The sequence below is a fragment of the Microcaecilia unicolor genome, chromosome 4 (assembly GCF_901765095.1).
Source record: "Microcaecilia unicolor chromosome 4, aMicUni1.1, whole genome shotgun sequence".
Classification (NCBI taxonomy): domain Eukaryota; kingdom Metazoa; phylum Chordata; class Amphibia; order Gymnophiona; family Siphonopidae; genus Microcaecilia; species Microcaecilia unicolor.
The window spans coordinates 7,769,473-7,786,945 of NC_044034.1; the positions used below are offsets into that span (position 1 = coordinate 7,769,473).

The window sequence follows — 17,473 nt, forward strand, 5'->3', positions numbered from 1 at the left end:
ACTCCTAACCCTTATTTTATCATCCTCACTTTAATATTCCCTTACCTCTCGTTTGTCCTGTTTGTCTGTCCTAATTAGATTGTAAGCTCTGTCGAGCAGGGACTGTCTCTTCATGTTCAAGTGTACAGCACTGCGTACGTCTAGTAGCGCTATAGAAATGATAAGTAGTAGTGTTTGGGATTCCGGAATCTTGCTACTCTCTGGGATTCCGGAATTTTGCAACCCTTTGTCCTTATCCCTTATTTGTCCTATTTGTCTGTTCTGATTAGACTTTAAGCTCTGTCGAGCATGGACTGTCTCTTCATGTTCAAGTGTACAGCACTGCGTACATCTAGTAGCGCTATAGAAATGATAAGTAGTAGTAGTAGTCTTTGGGATTCCGGAATCTTGCTACTGTTCGTCCTTATGCCTTATTTGTCCTGTTTGTCTGTCCTAATTAAATTGTAAGCTCTGTCCAGCAGGGACTGTCTCTTCATGTTTAAGTGTACAGCGCTGCGTACGTCTAGTAGCGCTATAGAAATGATAAGTAGTAGTCTTTGGGATTCCGGAATCTTGCTACCCTTTGTCCTTATCCCTTATTTGTCCTATTTGTCTGTTCTGATTAGACTTTAAGCTCTGTGGAACAGGGACTGTCTCTTCATGTTCAAGTGTACAGCGCCGCGTACGTCTAGTAGTGCTATAGAAATGATAAGTAGTAGTAGTAGTGTTTGGGATTCCGGAATCTTGCTACTCTTTGGAATTCCATAATCTTGCTATTCTTTGGAATTCTAGAATCTTGCTATTCGTTGGGATTCCGGAATCTTGCTACTCTTTGTCCTTATCCCTTATTTGTCCTGTTTGTCTGTCCTAATTAGATTGTAAGCTCTGTCGAGCAGGGACTGTCTCTTCATGTTCAAGTGTACAGCACTGCGTACGTCTAGTAGCGCTATAGAAATGATAAGTAGTAGTATTTATTAACCACCTTTATAAAGAGATTCACCCAAGGCGGTGTAGAATAGGTACAGTTTAACATCAAACTTAATAAAATAACCAAGAATTAACATAAATACAATAAATGAGGTAAACTTGAAAACATTAAATTTTAACCTAATAATAGAACTACCGTGAAACAGTATCAAAAATGTACACATTTAACAGCACTGGAATTCAAATACCAGAGAGATAATACAAGGTTAGGAAAGTACTAATGATCCACCTAATAAGCAGCATTAGAACATTCAACTCACATAGATATGATGCTAAAGATTTTCTACAATATGGATTACACAACACAAATAGGAGTGGCCTAGTGGTTAGGGTGGTGGACTTTGGTCCTGAGGAACTGAGTTCGATTCCCGGCACAGGCAGCTCCTTGTGACTCTGGGCAAGTCACTTAACCCTCCATTGCCTGCCGCATTGAGCCTGCCATGAGTGGGAAAGTGCGGGGTACAAATGTAACAAAAAATAAAATAGAGAGGGTAATACAGCATACATAGAAAGTATAAAAGACAAAAAAAGCAACACTGGGCCTTCAAGACTGGGACAATTAAGAAAGAACTTTAACTGGCCCAGTGTTGCTTTTTTTTTTGTTTGTCTACAATATGGATAATCATATAGCTGAGGGACCAAGAGCAGATATATGATGGGAACAAAGATGCGTAGTACAGAGTCAGTTGAGATAATTTGATGGTTGGCTAAACTCAAGGCAAGTTGCTTCTATAGTTAAGCAAGAGATATGGAACTGATGTAAGATACAGTGTGTGTAGCAGGCTAGTCCAGAAGGAGTGTCTTGTCAGTCACCCTATGTATTAAAGGCTTGGGAGAAGAGCCAGGCTTTTACCTGCTTCCTGAAGCAGAAATAGACTCGACTTATACGTAGTCCCTCTGGGAGTAAATTCCAGAGCGTGGGGGCTACTGTTGAGAAGGCTCGCTGGTGGGCAGTTGTGCTTATTTTATAAAGGCAAAATATATGCCTATGGGCCTTTATAAAAATAGTCCCTCTGGCAAGTAGGTGGAGACATTTCCACCTACACAAATGGCCCACCTAAGTTCATCTGGATTCACGCATATTTTACGGCATGTACATGTATCTTGCAGTGCCACCCACAGGAATCCTAAAGCAAGCTTGTTCCATGTGAAGTCTGTGTTATGTGTAGGTAGCAACATACTTCAAGTACATAACGGATAAAGTGGTTTTTACCCAAAGGAAACCTTCACAGAATAATCTCCTTATAGCCACCCTAGCATGAAATCTCGCTCCTCTTTGGGGTTCCAGAATCTCGCTACCCTTTGGGATTCTGGAATCTTGCTCCTCTTTGGGATTCTAGAATTGTCCTACCCTTTGGGGTTCCGGAATCTTGCTCCTCTTTGGGATTCTAGAATCTTGCTACCCTTTGAGGTTCCGGAATCTTGCTCCTCTTCGGGATTCTAGAATTGTCCTACCCTTTGGGGCTCCGGAATCTTGCTACCCTTTGGGAGATTCTGCCAGGTACTTGTGACCTGGATTGGCCACTGTTGGAAGCAGGATACTGGGCTGGATGGGCCATTGGTCCGACCCAATACGGCTATTTTTATGTTCTGATGAAACAGGAAGAAACCTCTACGCAGGTCCAGGAATAAGCAAGAAAGTAGAGAATAACCCCTGAAGGAGGTGGGCACACCCGCTGAAACACAGCCTCGTGTCGAGTCCTCTGTTAGTACCCCTGAAGGAGGCGGGCACACCCGCTGAAACACAGCCTCGTGTCGAGTCCTCTGTTAGTACCCCTGAAGGAGGCGGGCACACCCGCTGAAACACAGCCTCGTGTCGAGTCCTCTGTTAGTACCCCTGAAGGAGGCGGGCACACCCGCTGAAACACAGCCTCGTGTCGAGTCCTCTGTTAGTACCCCTGAAGGAGGCAGGCACACCCGCTGAAACACGGCCCTGTGTCGGCTCCTTTGTTGGTGCCTTAATAAAGAACTGTTTGCATGTGACACTCCTTGTTTGGAAGTCAGTGTGTAATCCTCTACTCTCTTGAATATGTTTATGCTCTTACGTTGCTTCCCTTTGAAAATTAGCAGTTGCAGTGCATGTGTGCTAAAATCATCCATGTACTTTGTTTGCATCCCCTACACGTGCTGCTTTTCACACTTCTAACTTAAGCGTGCCAGCAACACCGCCTCTCCTGAGTTCAGCCACAATTAAGCATGCTGTGGACACCTGCATGTACTTTTAGAGGGGGGGGGGGGGGGAGCAGAGAGGGGCAGCATGCCCTCCATATGCTTCAGGCCCTCATGTTGTATTGGCTATCCTTCCCCCCCCCCCCATCATCACTAATGCATCCTCCCTACTCCTTGCCCCCCCTCCCCAAAAAACTAAGTAAGAAAAGCATACCTATAAGCGTGAGCAGTTTGGAACTGAATATTTACCTGGGTATAGGACTCCGAAAACAGCTACCAAAGCAGTAAACATGGGCTGCGGTCTCTGGATGTTTTCAGGTTGCTGCTGTTCATAGTCCTGAACAGTTTGGTTTGCATCAGGCGCAGAGGATATCCCGGCTCCCTGGGAAAGATAGAATTGGCAGAGCTCCAGGCTCCCTTGAGCTCTTTAACTCCAGCCCCTGACATCCTGATCCTGAGCTCAGGAAGCCGTCCCCTGTTCATGGAGATCACCAGATGTTCTGCCCTGCTCTACCCTGAGCCAGCATATCACGCCCCTGTGCCAAAGGCTGCCTGTCTCAGCAGGAGCAGAATCCAAACTTTTCAGAAACCACAAGGCTTTAAAAATAATCTAAACAGCTGTGCTATGGTGACCCTTGGCAGTGCCGGAAGTGTGGGTTTAACTTTCAAGCAATATCAGCTGAATAAAATCAAAGTCATGGAAAACACAGAATCCAGCAGCCGATGGGGGACTGTACGACTCCCGTAGTCTTGGCCCAGTTCCTGGTGCCGGGCCACAGGCCCTGGCTAACCCCTGGCTTTCTGCTCGATCTTTGCGACTAGGCTTCGTCTGTGCTTATCCAAGATTTCTTACAACAGTTCAAACATTTCACCCCAAAGAGCTCATTTTGAAAAACTCACACAGCCTGCAACAAGTATTCCAAACATTCCAATAATCAGCAAAGAAGCCGGATCTTTCCCAGCTACTTAAGACTGATAACTGGGCTATAACGACCAGTGTTACCCACCAGACTGTCTCCTGTCCATTCCTGGGACCAACTTTCTCCTTTGCTGTTGTAGATAGAGATGGGGATGATGGGGGCGGGGGGGATTTTAAAGAAAAATCAATTCATGACTGAAATTTCTCTTCATTATAGTTAATACAGTACTGAACAGACCTCCAGTTCTGAAGTTTTCAAAAAATACATATGATTGTTTCAGACGCTCAATAATGGGCTTCGAAAAACTACCACAAAGCACAATTCACAATTTCATTCAATCCATTTGATCTGTTTTAATAGCTCGATATATCGCTTAGTATAAAAAGGTTTTAAAGCAGTTTACAAACACAATCCACAAATAAATATACAGTAACATAATACAACAAAGACACAATGCATATAATTACCATAGTAACATAGTAGATGACGGCAGAAAAAGACCTGCACGGTCCATCTAGTCTGCCCATAACATAACAAAATAGCAATGTAATAAATTAAAGTATAATTAATTGTTGTTAGTAATATGTAATTTATCTTTAAAATCAAGCATGGTTCCAGAAGATTGGAGGGAGGCCAATGTAACGCCGACTTTTAAAAAAGGTTCCAGAGGGGATCCGGGAAATTATAGACCGGTGAGTCTGACGTCGGTGTCGGGCAAAATGGTAGAGACTATTATAAAGAACAAAATTACAGTGTGTATACATAAACATGGAGTAATGAGACAAAGTCAACATGGATTTAGTGAAGGGAAATCTTGCCTCACCAATCTATTACATTCCTTTGAAGGGGTGAACAAACATGTGGACAAAGGGGAGCCGGTTGATATTGTGTATCTGGATTTTCAGAAGGCGTTTGACAAATTACTTCATGAAAGACTCCAGAGGAAACTGGAGAGTCATGGGATAGGAGGTAGTGTTCTATTGAGGATTAAAAACTGGTTAAAAGATCGAAAACAGGGAGTAGGGTTAAATGGTCAGTATTCTCAATGGAGAAGGGTAGTTAGTGGGGTTCCCCGGGGGTCTGTGCTGGGACCACTGCTTTTTAACATATTTATAAATGACCTAGAGATGGGAGTAACTAGTGAGGTAATTAAATTTGCTGATGACACAAAGTTATTCAAAGTGGTTAAATCGCGGGAGGATTGTGACAAATTACAAGAGGACCTTACGAGACTGAGAGACTGGGCATCTAAATGGCAGATGACGTTTAATGTGAGCAAGTGCAAAGTGATGCATGTGGGAAAGAGGAATCCGAATTATAGCTACATCATGCAAAGTTCCACGTTAGGAGTCACGGACCAAGAAAGGGATCTAGGTGTCGTCATTGATGATACGTTGAAACCTTCTGCTCAGTGTGCTGCTGCGGCTAAGAAAGCAAATAGAATGTTAGGCATTATTAGGAAAGGAATGGAAAACAAAAATGAGGATGTTATAATGCCTTTCTATCGCTCCAAGCTGCGACCGCACCTCGAATATTGTGTGCAATTCTTGTCACCGCATTTCAAAAAAGATAGAGGTATATTTTCAAAGCACTTAGACTTATAGTGGAAATAGAAAAGGTACAGAGAAGGGCGACAAAAATGATAAAGGAGATGGGACGACTTCCCTATGAGGATAGGCTAAAGCAGCTAGGGCTCTTCAGCTTGGAGAAAAGACAGCTGAGGGGAGACACGATAGAGGTCTATAAAATAATGAGTGGAACAGAGCAGGTACACATGAATTGCTTGTTTACTCTTTCCAAAATTACCAGGAATAGGGGACATGCAATGAAGCTACAAAGTAGTAAATTTAAAACGAGTCAGAAAAAATATTTCTTCTCTGTAACAAAAATAAAAAATAAATTTAAACTCTGGAATTCATTGCTAGAGAATGTAGTAAAAGTAGTTAGCTTAGCAGGGTTTAAAAAAAGGTTTGGCTAGCTTCCTAAAAGAAAGGTCCACAAGCCAAAATGGACTCGGGGAAAATCCACTGCTTATTTCTAGGATAAGCAGCATAAAATCTATTGTACTATTTTGGTATCTTGCAAGCACTTGTAACCTGTATTGGCCACTGTTGGAAACAGGATGCTGGGCTTGATGGACCTTTGGTCTGTCCCAGTATGGCAACACTTATGTTCTTAGTTTACAGCATCTGACATACCAATCTTAAAAATGGCCAGAGTGGTTTACAATCCAATAAAGAAACTAGAAAGGAACGCCTTTAAATAAAGGAAAGACACATTCAAACCATGCACACAGACACAGCACAACTTACGTTCAAAAATCAGGTCTCTGATAAACGCCTGTCCCAGGTAAGCCACCTGTGCCAAAAGCTTGAAGGAAAAAAGGAGTGTCCAGTATAATCAGTGGCAGCAGACTAGAGACTCCACTTTGAAATGTGTTAGGTTTTGCACCTCCTGAATCCTGACCTTCTAGGGACAGCCTCCAAGCCAAGAGGTCCCAGAGATTGCAGCCTGCATCATGGTATGTGTCACAAGAGCCAGGACCTAGAAAGTTTTTGACCTGTACCCAGTACCTCCCTCTGCCTCCCTTCCATCTGCACATAGCAGAGAGAGCAAGAGAGAAACTAGGCTATCACTGTGGCACCTCAGCTGGTGATTCAAGAACAAGGCTGCCGGATCCCTGTGGATCTCAAGAACATGCTATTAGGATCCCAATCAGGAGTCAACTTCTGAGTCTCCTTACTGTTATTTCATACTGTAAGTGATAATCAGCTTTACCATGAGCTCCCTAATCCTGTCAGCCTGTACCGATAATCCCGACTGCCCCCCTGCACTAGGATCAGGGATAGTATGAACTGTGGTTAATCCTATCAGAGACAATAAGGAGAGACACTGCAGAGAAACAGGAGTAAACTTTCTACATATTTGGACATAGTTTCAAGTTGCTTTTGTTGTCTCTGACATATCTGCTTCTTGAAGGGACTTTAAAGAATTATGTAAGTTATTGAGTGGAGTTTGATAAAAGTCTGAATTTATTTGGCCTCCTAGATAGTTCCAGTCCCTGCCTTATAGCCAGATGCACTAACTCCACGGAAAGAGCCCTTCCCTTAGCGAATCGGTAAAAGACGGGCATGCATGAAGGAAATCGAATGCAAATGAGCTGCTCACTGTTAGCTCATTTGCACGCAATTTCCTTCCTAAGGAGGGGAAGCCAGTCGGCCAGCTGAGCACGTGCAAAGCAGCCAAGCGTTATGCTGGCTGCTGTGCGCATGCCAAGGATGGCTTCATACACGTCACTCTCAAAAGGACGTCCCTGACGAGCACTTGGACGTTTTTCCCTTCAGATTTTGTGATGGGCGTCCTTCTCTTGGACATGTTTTTACGTGCCCGAAATGACCACGCCGGAGAGAGAAATCGGGGATCGGGACGTGCGAGGACGTCCAAATCAAAACTATTTGGACGTCCCTTTCGATTATGCCCCTCCAGGTCTCTCTCAGCCAATTACAGCACGTTTAGCTGTCGCTGGTGTCAGCTTGGCTGAGAGAGACCTGGAGGGGCATAATCGAAAGGGACGTCCAAATAGTTTTGATTTGGACGTCCTCACATGTCCCGATCCCCGATTCCTCTCTCCGGCGTGGTCATTTCGGGCACGTAAGAAAAACATGTCCAAGAGAAGGACGCCCATCATAAAATTTGAAGGAAAAAAACGTCCAAGTGCTCGTCAGGGACGTCTTTTTTTTTTTATTCAGACCTTTTTTTTTTGAGTGGACGTCCAAGTGTTAGGCACTTGAAAAGACGTCCCTGATGAGCACTTGGACGTTTTTTTTTCTTCCGATTTTTGCGATGGGCGTCCTCCTCTGTATGGGTCCCGCTCACAGCAGCCCTAACGAGAGGTGCAGACTTCCCGTTAGGTTTTCCACGGTGCATGGGGTCGTAAACGGTAGTGCATTGCACCGCATTCACATTATAATAGTAATTAGCTCATTTGCATTCCGTTTTCGTTAGCTGCTACCGTGACAGGAAAATGGCTCGGAGAACCCTTTTGTGCATGTCCCGGTTTACTACTTGCTTGCTAGACTGGCTAGAACTGGCTTAAAAACCACGTTGCTGGCTCCTTAAGTTTAGTGCATCTGGCCCTTGGTCCCAAGAACAATTAAGCAGCTGCCTAGGCAAATGCATAAACGTGGGGTTGAAGGGTAAAGGGTTAGGCTTCCTCCCAACCCCCACTGTTTTGCATTTAAGTGGGTTCAGTTTAAGGCCAATTCTCCAAAATCTTTCCCCCCCCCCCCCCCCAAAAAAAAAAAGCCTTAGTGAATCAGGACCAGGATGTATAATGCTTCCCACTTCCACTAGAAATTACTCAGGGTTCGTTAGCGGCAGACACATTCCTCTACCCGCCACCCCCAACTTTTGGTTTGCAGTGCACAGTCACTCCCCCCTTCTTGGGGGGTGAAGGACATTTACCTAAATTGCATGTGTGTGGCTCCAGTCCTGATCATGCACACAGTGAGACTTCGTCATTTATCCCAAAAGAAGTGCAGAACTGGAGACTGGCAAGGACTAAGCAGAGCCTCAAAGTGAGAGAGACCACAGGGAGGGGAGGTTATACAGAGAGTTCCCTAGTCAGAGGTGGATGGGTTCAAGTAGGGGCCGCTTAATATTCTGTTTCCCAAATCCCAGTTCTCTGACTCCCAGACCACAAACAGAGCATGAATAAAAATCTTCGACACCCAGAATACCCCTCAGCACGCCAACGCTCAACTACGGAGACCTAATCTGCCCGTAATCACTCACAACCAACAGGTCTAATTACTGTACATCCTTAATCACTTTCATCAGATGCAAAATTTAAAAATAAGCCACAGCTGCCAGAGCTCAATGCTAAAATTATCCAGTCAGAAATATTCAGCTGAGAACACAGAAAATCGGGGGATCCCAGGAAGGTTTTCCATTCAGTTCAGTGACTCTCTGAGACTCTGCGGCAGGACAGGCAAAGCTGAGGACTAACCTGTGGATTAGGCCCACTCAGGTACCTGTTCTGCAGCCTACCACGAAGAGGTTTTTGCTCTGCGGTTTACACTGTACTCTCAGGGCTTTTGTGGTGTGGGTCACTCAAGAGACATCTCCTTACTGACGGCAGGCCTGTCTCTTAGCTCTGTCAATCGATAGCAGCCCACTCCCCTGCCCGGGTGGCAGGGGCACAACTGGTACATGAAATCGCTGACTTCAGGGCAGCAATGGAGTTCACGTGGAGTTTTCAGTCCAGTCTGCAGACAATGAAAACACTGCGCCCAGGACTGTCGCCACTCGATGCAGGTAAATGCGCCCACGCACAGGATAAGTGGTTTCAAACAGCCCATTTCCACTTAATGCTTTTCCCAGTGGAAATCATTTTGAATGCTGCCCTCTGCACGCCCAGGAGCAAGTCACTTAACACCTGTAGCTTCAGTTTACCAAGGAAGTAGCCTAGTAGATAGAGCAGCAGGTCAGAGAACCAGGGAAGCCGGGTGCCAAATTCTTGCGACCTTGGGCAAGTCACTTGGCACTCCACTGCCTCAGGTAGAAATCTAGATGGTAAGTCCTTTGGGGAAGGGACCTACCCTATCGTACTTGAAAAGTAACTCATTGTGGGAGATGAAACTATTTATAGCCCGGTTAAACAACCCCAGAAATGGAAGCAAGTGTATCTCTAGACTAATTCAGGCTCCTACTCCTGTGTCCGTGGCAAAGACTGACACACAACCCCAGACTGTGATTACTGGACCAGCTTCATTCCATCCTGGGCACATGGGCCCAGGGCCACCAGTGGATTTGTTCTTCCTTTCCATGAATCCACTACTGATAGCATCAAAGCATTTAGGACTAGGAGTAGCCTAGTAGTAAGAGCACCAACCTTAACATCCAGAGGTGGCCGGTTCAAATCCCACTGCTGCTCCTTATTATCTTGGGCAAGTCACTCAACCTTCAATTGCCTCAGGTACAAACTTAGATTGTAAGCCCTCCTGGGACAGAGAAATATCCAGTGTACCTGAATGTAACTCACCTTCAGCTACTACTGAAAAAGGTGTGAGCAAAATCTAAATAAATACAAACTTCCATAAACACACAGGATGAGTTGTAATCTACAGGATTCTTTATAGCGTTCTATATAGTAGCTATAATATCCCTTCTGCCATCCCCAGATAGAAAAACCTCCCCCCTCTATCTGAATGTAGTAACATCCATTAGCATATCTGTGTTTAAAAAAGGTTTGGACAAGTTCCTGGAGGAAAAGTCCATAGTCTGCTATTGAGACAGACATAAGGGAAGCCACTGTTTGCCCTGGGATTGGTAGCATGGAATGTTGCTACTCTTTGGGTTTCTGCCAGGTACTTGTGACCTGGATTGGCCACCGTTCTGGATACGGGGCTAGATGGCCATTGTTCTGACCCAGTATGTTCTTATGAAGTGCTCTCCAGGCCACAGTACACAACACAGTGACGGGAAACAGTTTGCTTAATAAATAAGTAAATAATAAGATGTGATTAAACTCTGGACTGTCTCTTAAAATCAGGGACTGTTGGATCCTAAAGATACCAATGTGAGGATCACAAGAAAGGGAGAGGGGGGAGGAGGTGGCTGCCCCTAGATTTGAGAATATTGCAAGTAGGTATAGACAACTCCTAGGACAAAACTTCATATACTGTGCAAACTATCAAGAGAGAAGAAACACACATTTCCAAACACAAGAGAAGAAGAAAGAAGGAAAACCCCTATAGTACTAGGGAAAAAGGAAAAAAAAAAGAACCAGAAATGCAGGTAAAAATGTATGAACATAAGAGTAGCCATACTGGGTCAGACCAATGGTCCATCCAGCCCAGTATCCTGTTTTCCAAACACTGGCCAATACAGGTCACAAGTACCTGGCAGAAATCCAAATAGTGGCAACATTCCATGCTACCAATCCCAGGACAAGCAGTGGTTTCCCCATGTCTGTCTCAATAGCAGACTATGGACTTTTCCTCCAGGAACTTGTCCAAACCTTTTCTAAACCCAGATACAGTAACCGCTGCTACTCCATCCTCCGGCAACGAGTTCCAGAGCTTAAATATTCATTGAGTGAAAAAATATTTCCTACTTGTTTTAAAGGTATTTCCGTGTAATTCCATCGAAGGTCCCCTAGTCTTTGTACTTTTTGAAAGACTGAAAAATCGATTCACTTCTATCCGTTCTACACCACTCAGGATTTTATAGACCTCAATCATAACCCCACTCAGCCATCTCTTTTCCAAACTGAAGAGCCCTAACCTCTTTAGACTTTCCTCATACTGTACCTGATTGTAACTCACCTTGAGTTACAACTGAAAAGGGTGTGAGCCAAAGCCAAACAAATAGATATTACATTTATTTTATTTACATTTGTACCCTGCGCTTTCCCACTCATGGCAGGCTCAATGGCTTACATGGGGCAATGGAGGGTTAAGTGACTTGCCCAGAGTCACAAGGAGCTGCCTGTGTCTGAAGTGGGAATCGAACTCAGTTCCTCAGTTCCCCAGGACCAAAGTCCACCACTCTAACCACCAGGCCACTCCTCCACTCATTTCCTCCATTAATGTGCAAAATTCGAACAGGTATCTCCTTACCATAGACCAGTGATTTTCAACCTTTCTCATCCCCCAGCACACCTACAAGGCGCAAAAAAAGGTCAAGGCACAGCACTGGAATCTAACCTATACCCTCCCGGCCCCACCTGCACCTGTAACCTTCAGAAGCAGTACTGAAATACATCAGAGCACCAGTATACCCGCTACTGGGAAACTGAAACAAGATGGACTGTTACAGATTTTTACACATGCCAGCAGAATCATTTAGCTCAGCTGCAGAACATGACTCTCACCTGATACAAAATAGGGAACAAAAAAAACAAAAACTGAAAGCAGAGATATTGGCAGGGCTTTTTTTGAGGGAGTACTTGGGGGTACTGAGTACCGGCACCTTTTTCATTGTCTGCTAAAATTGACCCATGGATTGCAAGTTTTAATGAAAGCGCTCAGGCTCTACACACCAATTCTGCCTTGGCATAGATTCTGTGACTGGTTGCAGGGGCCCTGTCTATTGTGGGGTGGGTGCTTCAGGGATCACCCCATCCCTGAAGGGTGGCCTGGCATTTAAGTACTGGCACCTTTCTTGCTAGATAAAATGCACTGGATATTGGACTCTGCATGTCTTGCAACACCAGAGAAATAAAAAGAAATGCATGTCCTCCCATACAGTGCAAAATAGTAGTTTGAACCCTCAACTTACCTAATAATTGGTTTTCCTCTCAAAACTCACAGAAGCTGAGTTGAATTTTCCTACCTTTAAAAATGTCCGTTATAAAACATGTATTGAATATTCTTTCCCTCATCAAGGGGTGAAGACTTGGCATAATCTACCAATCCAAATTAGACAAATTTCTTCTCATTATCACTTTTGCAAAGCCTTAAAAACATTTGCTCTCAAATTATGTTATTTTATTAATGAGATTTTAAATCTGTAATTCTCCTCTATTGTCAGAGGACTCTCTTGATGCACTCAGCTTTGATTCCTATTGATAACTGCGGACTTTAAGACTCTGTATAGTATAAGAGATGCATATTTCCCCAAACTGAGAGAAAATCAATGAATGAGCAGGAAAAATGACTCAAGAGAAGGACCAGAAATTCCTCCTGTACTGTGTAAAATACAGAGATATCAGAGATGCACAAAAGTAATGGAAATCCTGTGGGAAAGAGCAGAAACAGCACCAGCTGTGCAAAATCTGTAGTGTTGAGCCCCCAGGTGAGATTTCGAATCAGATATTTGCAAGAACTACCAGGAGCTGCCACCTGTCCTGTTACCTACTCTTTGTGTAACTTTATATTCTGGTTATTACCACTGTTGTGTATTTTGCAGAATTACCCGAACAGCTGGAGCAAAGGAGACCTCAGTCTCCCATCGCTCTGTCTCTCTGTATATTACCTACTACTTGTCAGGGAGCAACGAGGGTGCACTTATATATTTGCATCTGCAGGTCTCTGCACCCCCAACCCCCTTCCAGCCTGCACATGTCTGTACCAACCTCCACAGGTCAATGCGAGTCTGTGCCAGAGCCTTGGTGTCTCTGGAGGTCTCCACATGTCTCTGCCTGCATTGCACCGTTTCTGCAAGTCTCCACATGACTTTCTCTGCATGTCACCACGACTTCTTCCCCCCTCCCCCCCTCCTTATAGTCCATGCATCTCATCCCCCCATTATAGTCCATGTATGTCTCACACACCCCCTTCCCCCATTAGAGTCCATGCATGTCTCCAGGTCTACAGCTGCTGCACATCACTGTCTCTGCACGTCTGGGTTCGTCCCTTATCGCGATAATCGTGAGAACGAGCAGGCGGCACCTCAGCCCTTACCTGCCCGGGAAAGGCTCTGCGGTTCTGGTTCTGTTCTCTGGTTCTGCTTTCGGTTTCGTGGCGCTCTGCCTCTCGGTCTCGCTTTGCAGGGTTCAGGCCGGCCAAGGTTCTGCGTCCGGTTCGGGAGGAGCCTGTGAAGCCACCGCCCCCAGCCAGCGAGAGGACCTGGAACCTGGAGAGGAGGAGATACTGACACCGAGGCAGTGAGAGAGAGAGAGAGAGAGAGAAACCCGGGACAGACATCCACACAGAAAGAGGGAGAGGGTGAGACACTGACACCCAGGCAGGCTGGGAGAGAGGAGAAGAGACACCCAGGAGAGAAGGAGAGACAGCCACACAGAAAGAGGGAGAGGGTGAGACACTGACACCGAGGCAGGCTGGGAGAGAGGGGAAGAGACAGCCGGGAGAGAAGGAGAGACAACCACTCAGAGAGAGGGTGAGACACTGACACCGAGACAGAGAGAGAGACAGCCACAGAGAGACAGAGAGAGGGTGAGACACTGACACCGAGGCAGGCTGGGAGAGAGGGGAAGAGACACCCGGGAGAGAAGGAGAGACAGCCACACAGAAAGAGGGAGAGGGTGAGACACTGACACCGAGGCAGGCTGGGAGAGAGGGGAAGAGACAGCCGGGAGAGAAGGAGAGACAACCACTCAGAGAGAGGGTGAGACACTGACACCGAGACAGAGAGAGAGACAGCCACAGAGAGACAGAGAGAGGGTGAGACAGACACCGAGGCAGGCTGGGAGAGAGGGGAAGAGACACCCGGGAGAGAAGGAGAGACAGCCACACAGAAAGAGGGAGAGACACTGACACCGAGGCAGGCTGGGAGAGAGGGGAAGAGACACCCAGGAGAGAAGGAGAGACAGCTACACGGAAAGAGGGAGAGGGTGAGACACTGACACCGAGGCAGAGAGACTTGGGAGAGACAGCCACACAGAAAGAGGGAGAGGGTGAGACACTGAGGCAAGCTGGGAGAGAAGGGAAGAGACACCCGGGAGAGAAGGAGAGACAGCCATACAGAAAGAGGAAGAGGGTGAGACACTGACACCGAGACAGAGAGAGAGACCTGGGAGAGACAGCCACACAAAAAGAGGGAGAGGGTGAGACACTGACACCGAGGCAGGCTGGGAGATAGAGGAAGAGAAACCCGGGAGAGAAGGAAAGACAGCCACACGGAAAGAGGGAGAGGGTGAGATACTGACACCCAGGCAGAGAGAGAGACTTGGGAGAGACAGCCACACAGAAAGAGGGAGAGGGTGAGACACCGAGGCAAGCTGGGAGAGAAAGGAAGAGACACCCGGGAGAGAAGGAGAGACAGCCACACAAAAAGAGGAAGAGGGTGAGACACTGAGGCAGAGAGAGAGACCTCGGAGAGACAGCCACACAAAAAGAGGGAGAGGGTGAGACACTGACACTGAGGCAGAGCGAGAGACCTCGGAGAGACAGCCACACAAAAAGAGGGAGAGGGTGAGACACTGACACCGAGGCAGGCTGGGAGATAGAGGAAGAGAAACCCGGGAGAGAAGGAAAGACAGCCACATGGAAAGAGGGAGAGGGTGAGATACTGACACCGAGGCAGAGAGAGAGACTTGGGAGAGACAGCCACACAGAAAGAGGGAGAGGGTGAGACACTGACACCGAGGCAGGCTGGGAGAGAGGGGAAGAGACACCCAGGAGAGAAGGAGAGACAGCTACACGGAAAGAGGGAGAGGGTGAGACACTGACACCGAGGCAGAGAGAGAGACTTGGGAGAGACAGCCACACAGAAAGAGGGAGAGGGTGAGACACTGAGGCAAGCTGGGAGAGAAGGGAAGAGACACCCGGGAGAGAAGGAGAGACAGCCATACAGAAAGAGGAAGAGGGTGAGACACTGACACCGAGACAGAGAGAGAGACCTGGGAGAGACAGCCACACAAAAAGAGGGAGAGGGTGAGACACTGACACCGAGGCAGGCTGGGAGATAGAGGAAGAGAAACCCGGGAGAGAAGGAAAGACAGCCACACGGAAAGAGGGAGAGGGTGAGATACTGACACCCAGGCAGAGAGAGAGACTTGGGAGAGACAGCCACACAGAAAGAGGGAGAGGGTGAGACACCGAGGCAAGCTGGGAGAGAAGGGAAGAGACACCCGGGAGAGAAGGAGAGACAGCCACACAAAAAGAGGAAGAGGGTGAGACACTGAGGCAGAGAGAGAGACCTCGGAGAGACAGCCACACAAAAAGAGGGAGAGGGTGAGACACTGACACTGAGGCAGAGCGAGAGACCTCGGAGAGACAGCCACACAAAAAGAGGGAGAGGGTGAGACACTGACACCGAGGCAGGCTGGGAGATAGAGGAAGAGAAACCCGGGAGAGAAGGAAAGACAGCCACATGGAAAGAGGGAGAGGGTGAGATACTGACACCGAGGCAGAGAGAGAGACTTGGGAGAGACAGCCACACAGAAAGAGGGAGAGGGTGAGACACTGACACCGAGGCAGGCTGGGAGAGAGGGGAAGAGACACCCAGGAGAGAAGGAGAGACAGCTACACGGAAAGAGGGAGAGGGTGAGACACTGACACCGAGGCAGAGAGAGAGACTTGGGAGAGACAGCCACACAGAAAGAGGGAGAGGGTGAGACACTGAGGCAAGCTGGGAGAGAAGGGAAGAGACACCCGGGAGAGAAGGAGAGACAGCCATACAGAAAGAGGAAGAGGGTGAGACACTGACACCGAGACAGAGAGAGAGACCTGGGAGAGACAGCCACACAAAAAGAGGGAGAGGGTGAGACACTGACACCGAGGCAGGCTGGGAGATAGAGGAAGAGAAACCCGGGAGAGAAGGAAAGACAGCCACACGGAAAGAGGGAGAGGGTGAGATACTGACACCCAGGCAGAGAGAGAGAGACTTGGGAGAGACAGCCACACAGAAAGAGGGAGAGGGTGAGACACCGAGGCAAGCTGGGAGAGAAGGGAAGAGACACCCGGGAGAGAAGGAGAGACAGCCACACAAAAAGAGGAAGAGGGTGAGACACTGAGGCAGAGAGAGAGACCTCGGAGAGACAGCCACACAAAAAGAGGGAGAGGGTGAGACACTGACACTGAGGCAGAGCGAGAGACCTCGGAGAGACAGCCACACAAAAAGAGGGAGAGGGTGAGACACTGACACCGAGGCAGGCTGGGAGATAGAGGAAGAGAAACCCGGGAGAGAAGGAAAGACAGCCACACGGAAAGAGGGAGAGGGTGAGATACTGACACCGAGGCAGAGAGAGAGACTTGGGAGAGACAGCCACACAGAAAGAGGGAGAGGGTGAGACACTGACACCGAGGCAGGCTGGGAGAGAGGGGAAGAGACACCCAGGAGAGAAGGAGAGACAGCTACACGGAAAGAGGGAGAGGGTGAGACACTGACACCGAGGCAGAGAGAGAGACTTGGGAGAGACAGCCACACAGAAAGAGGGAGAGGGTGAGACACCGAGGCAAGCTGGGAGAGAAGGGAAGAGACACCCGGGAGAGAAGGAGAGACAGCCATACAGAAAGAGGAAGAGGGTGAGACACTGACACCGAGACAGAGAGAGAGACCTGGGAGAGACAGCTACACAGAAAGAAGGTGAGACACTGACACTGAGGCAGGCTAGGAGCGAGGGGAAGAGACACCTGGGAGAGGAGAGACAGCCACACAGAAAGAGGAAGAGGGTGAGACACTGAGGCAGAGAGAGAGAGAGACCTCGGAGAGACAGCCACAGAAAAAGAGGGAGAGGGTGAGACACTGACACCGAGGCAGGCTGGGAGATAGGGGAAGAGACACCCAGGAGAGAAGGAAAGACAGCCACACAGAAAGAGGGAGAGGGTGAGACACTGACACCGAGGCAGGCTGGGAGAGAAGGGAAGAGACACCCGGAAGAGAAGGAGAGACAGCCACACAGAAAGAGGGAGAGGGTGAGACACTGACACCGAGAGAGAGAGAGAGACCTTGGGGAGCCATCCACACAGAAAGAGGGAGAGGGTGAGGCACTGATAGCGAGGCAGAGAGAG

The 17,473-nt window shown here is 47.5% G+C and overlaps 1 protein-coding gene across 1 annotated transcript in view; it reads right to left on the reverse strand.

The window, feature by feature from the left end:
- The window catches only part of LOC115468273 (ankyrin repeat domain-containing protein 50-like), a 74,051-nt gene extending 60,515 nt beyond the window's left edge, over positions 1–13,536 (reverse strand). Inside the window, exon 1 of the mRNA XM_030199861.1 lies at positions 13,463–13,536. The gene's annotated coding sequence lies outside the window, so the exon portion shown is untranslated. The remainder of the gene's footprint in view (positions 1–13,462) is intronic.
- Positions 13,537–17,473: the final 3,937 nt, after the last annotated feature.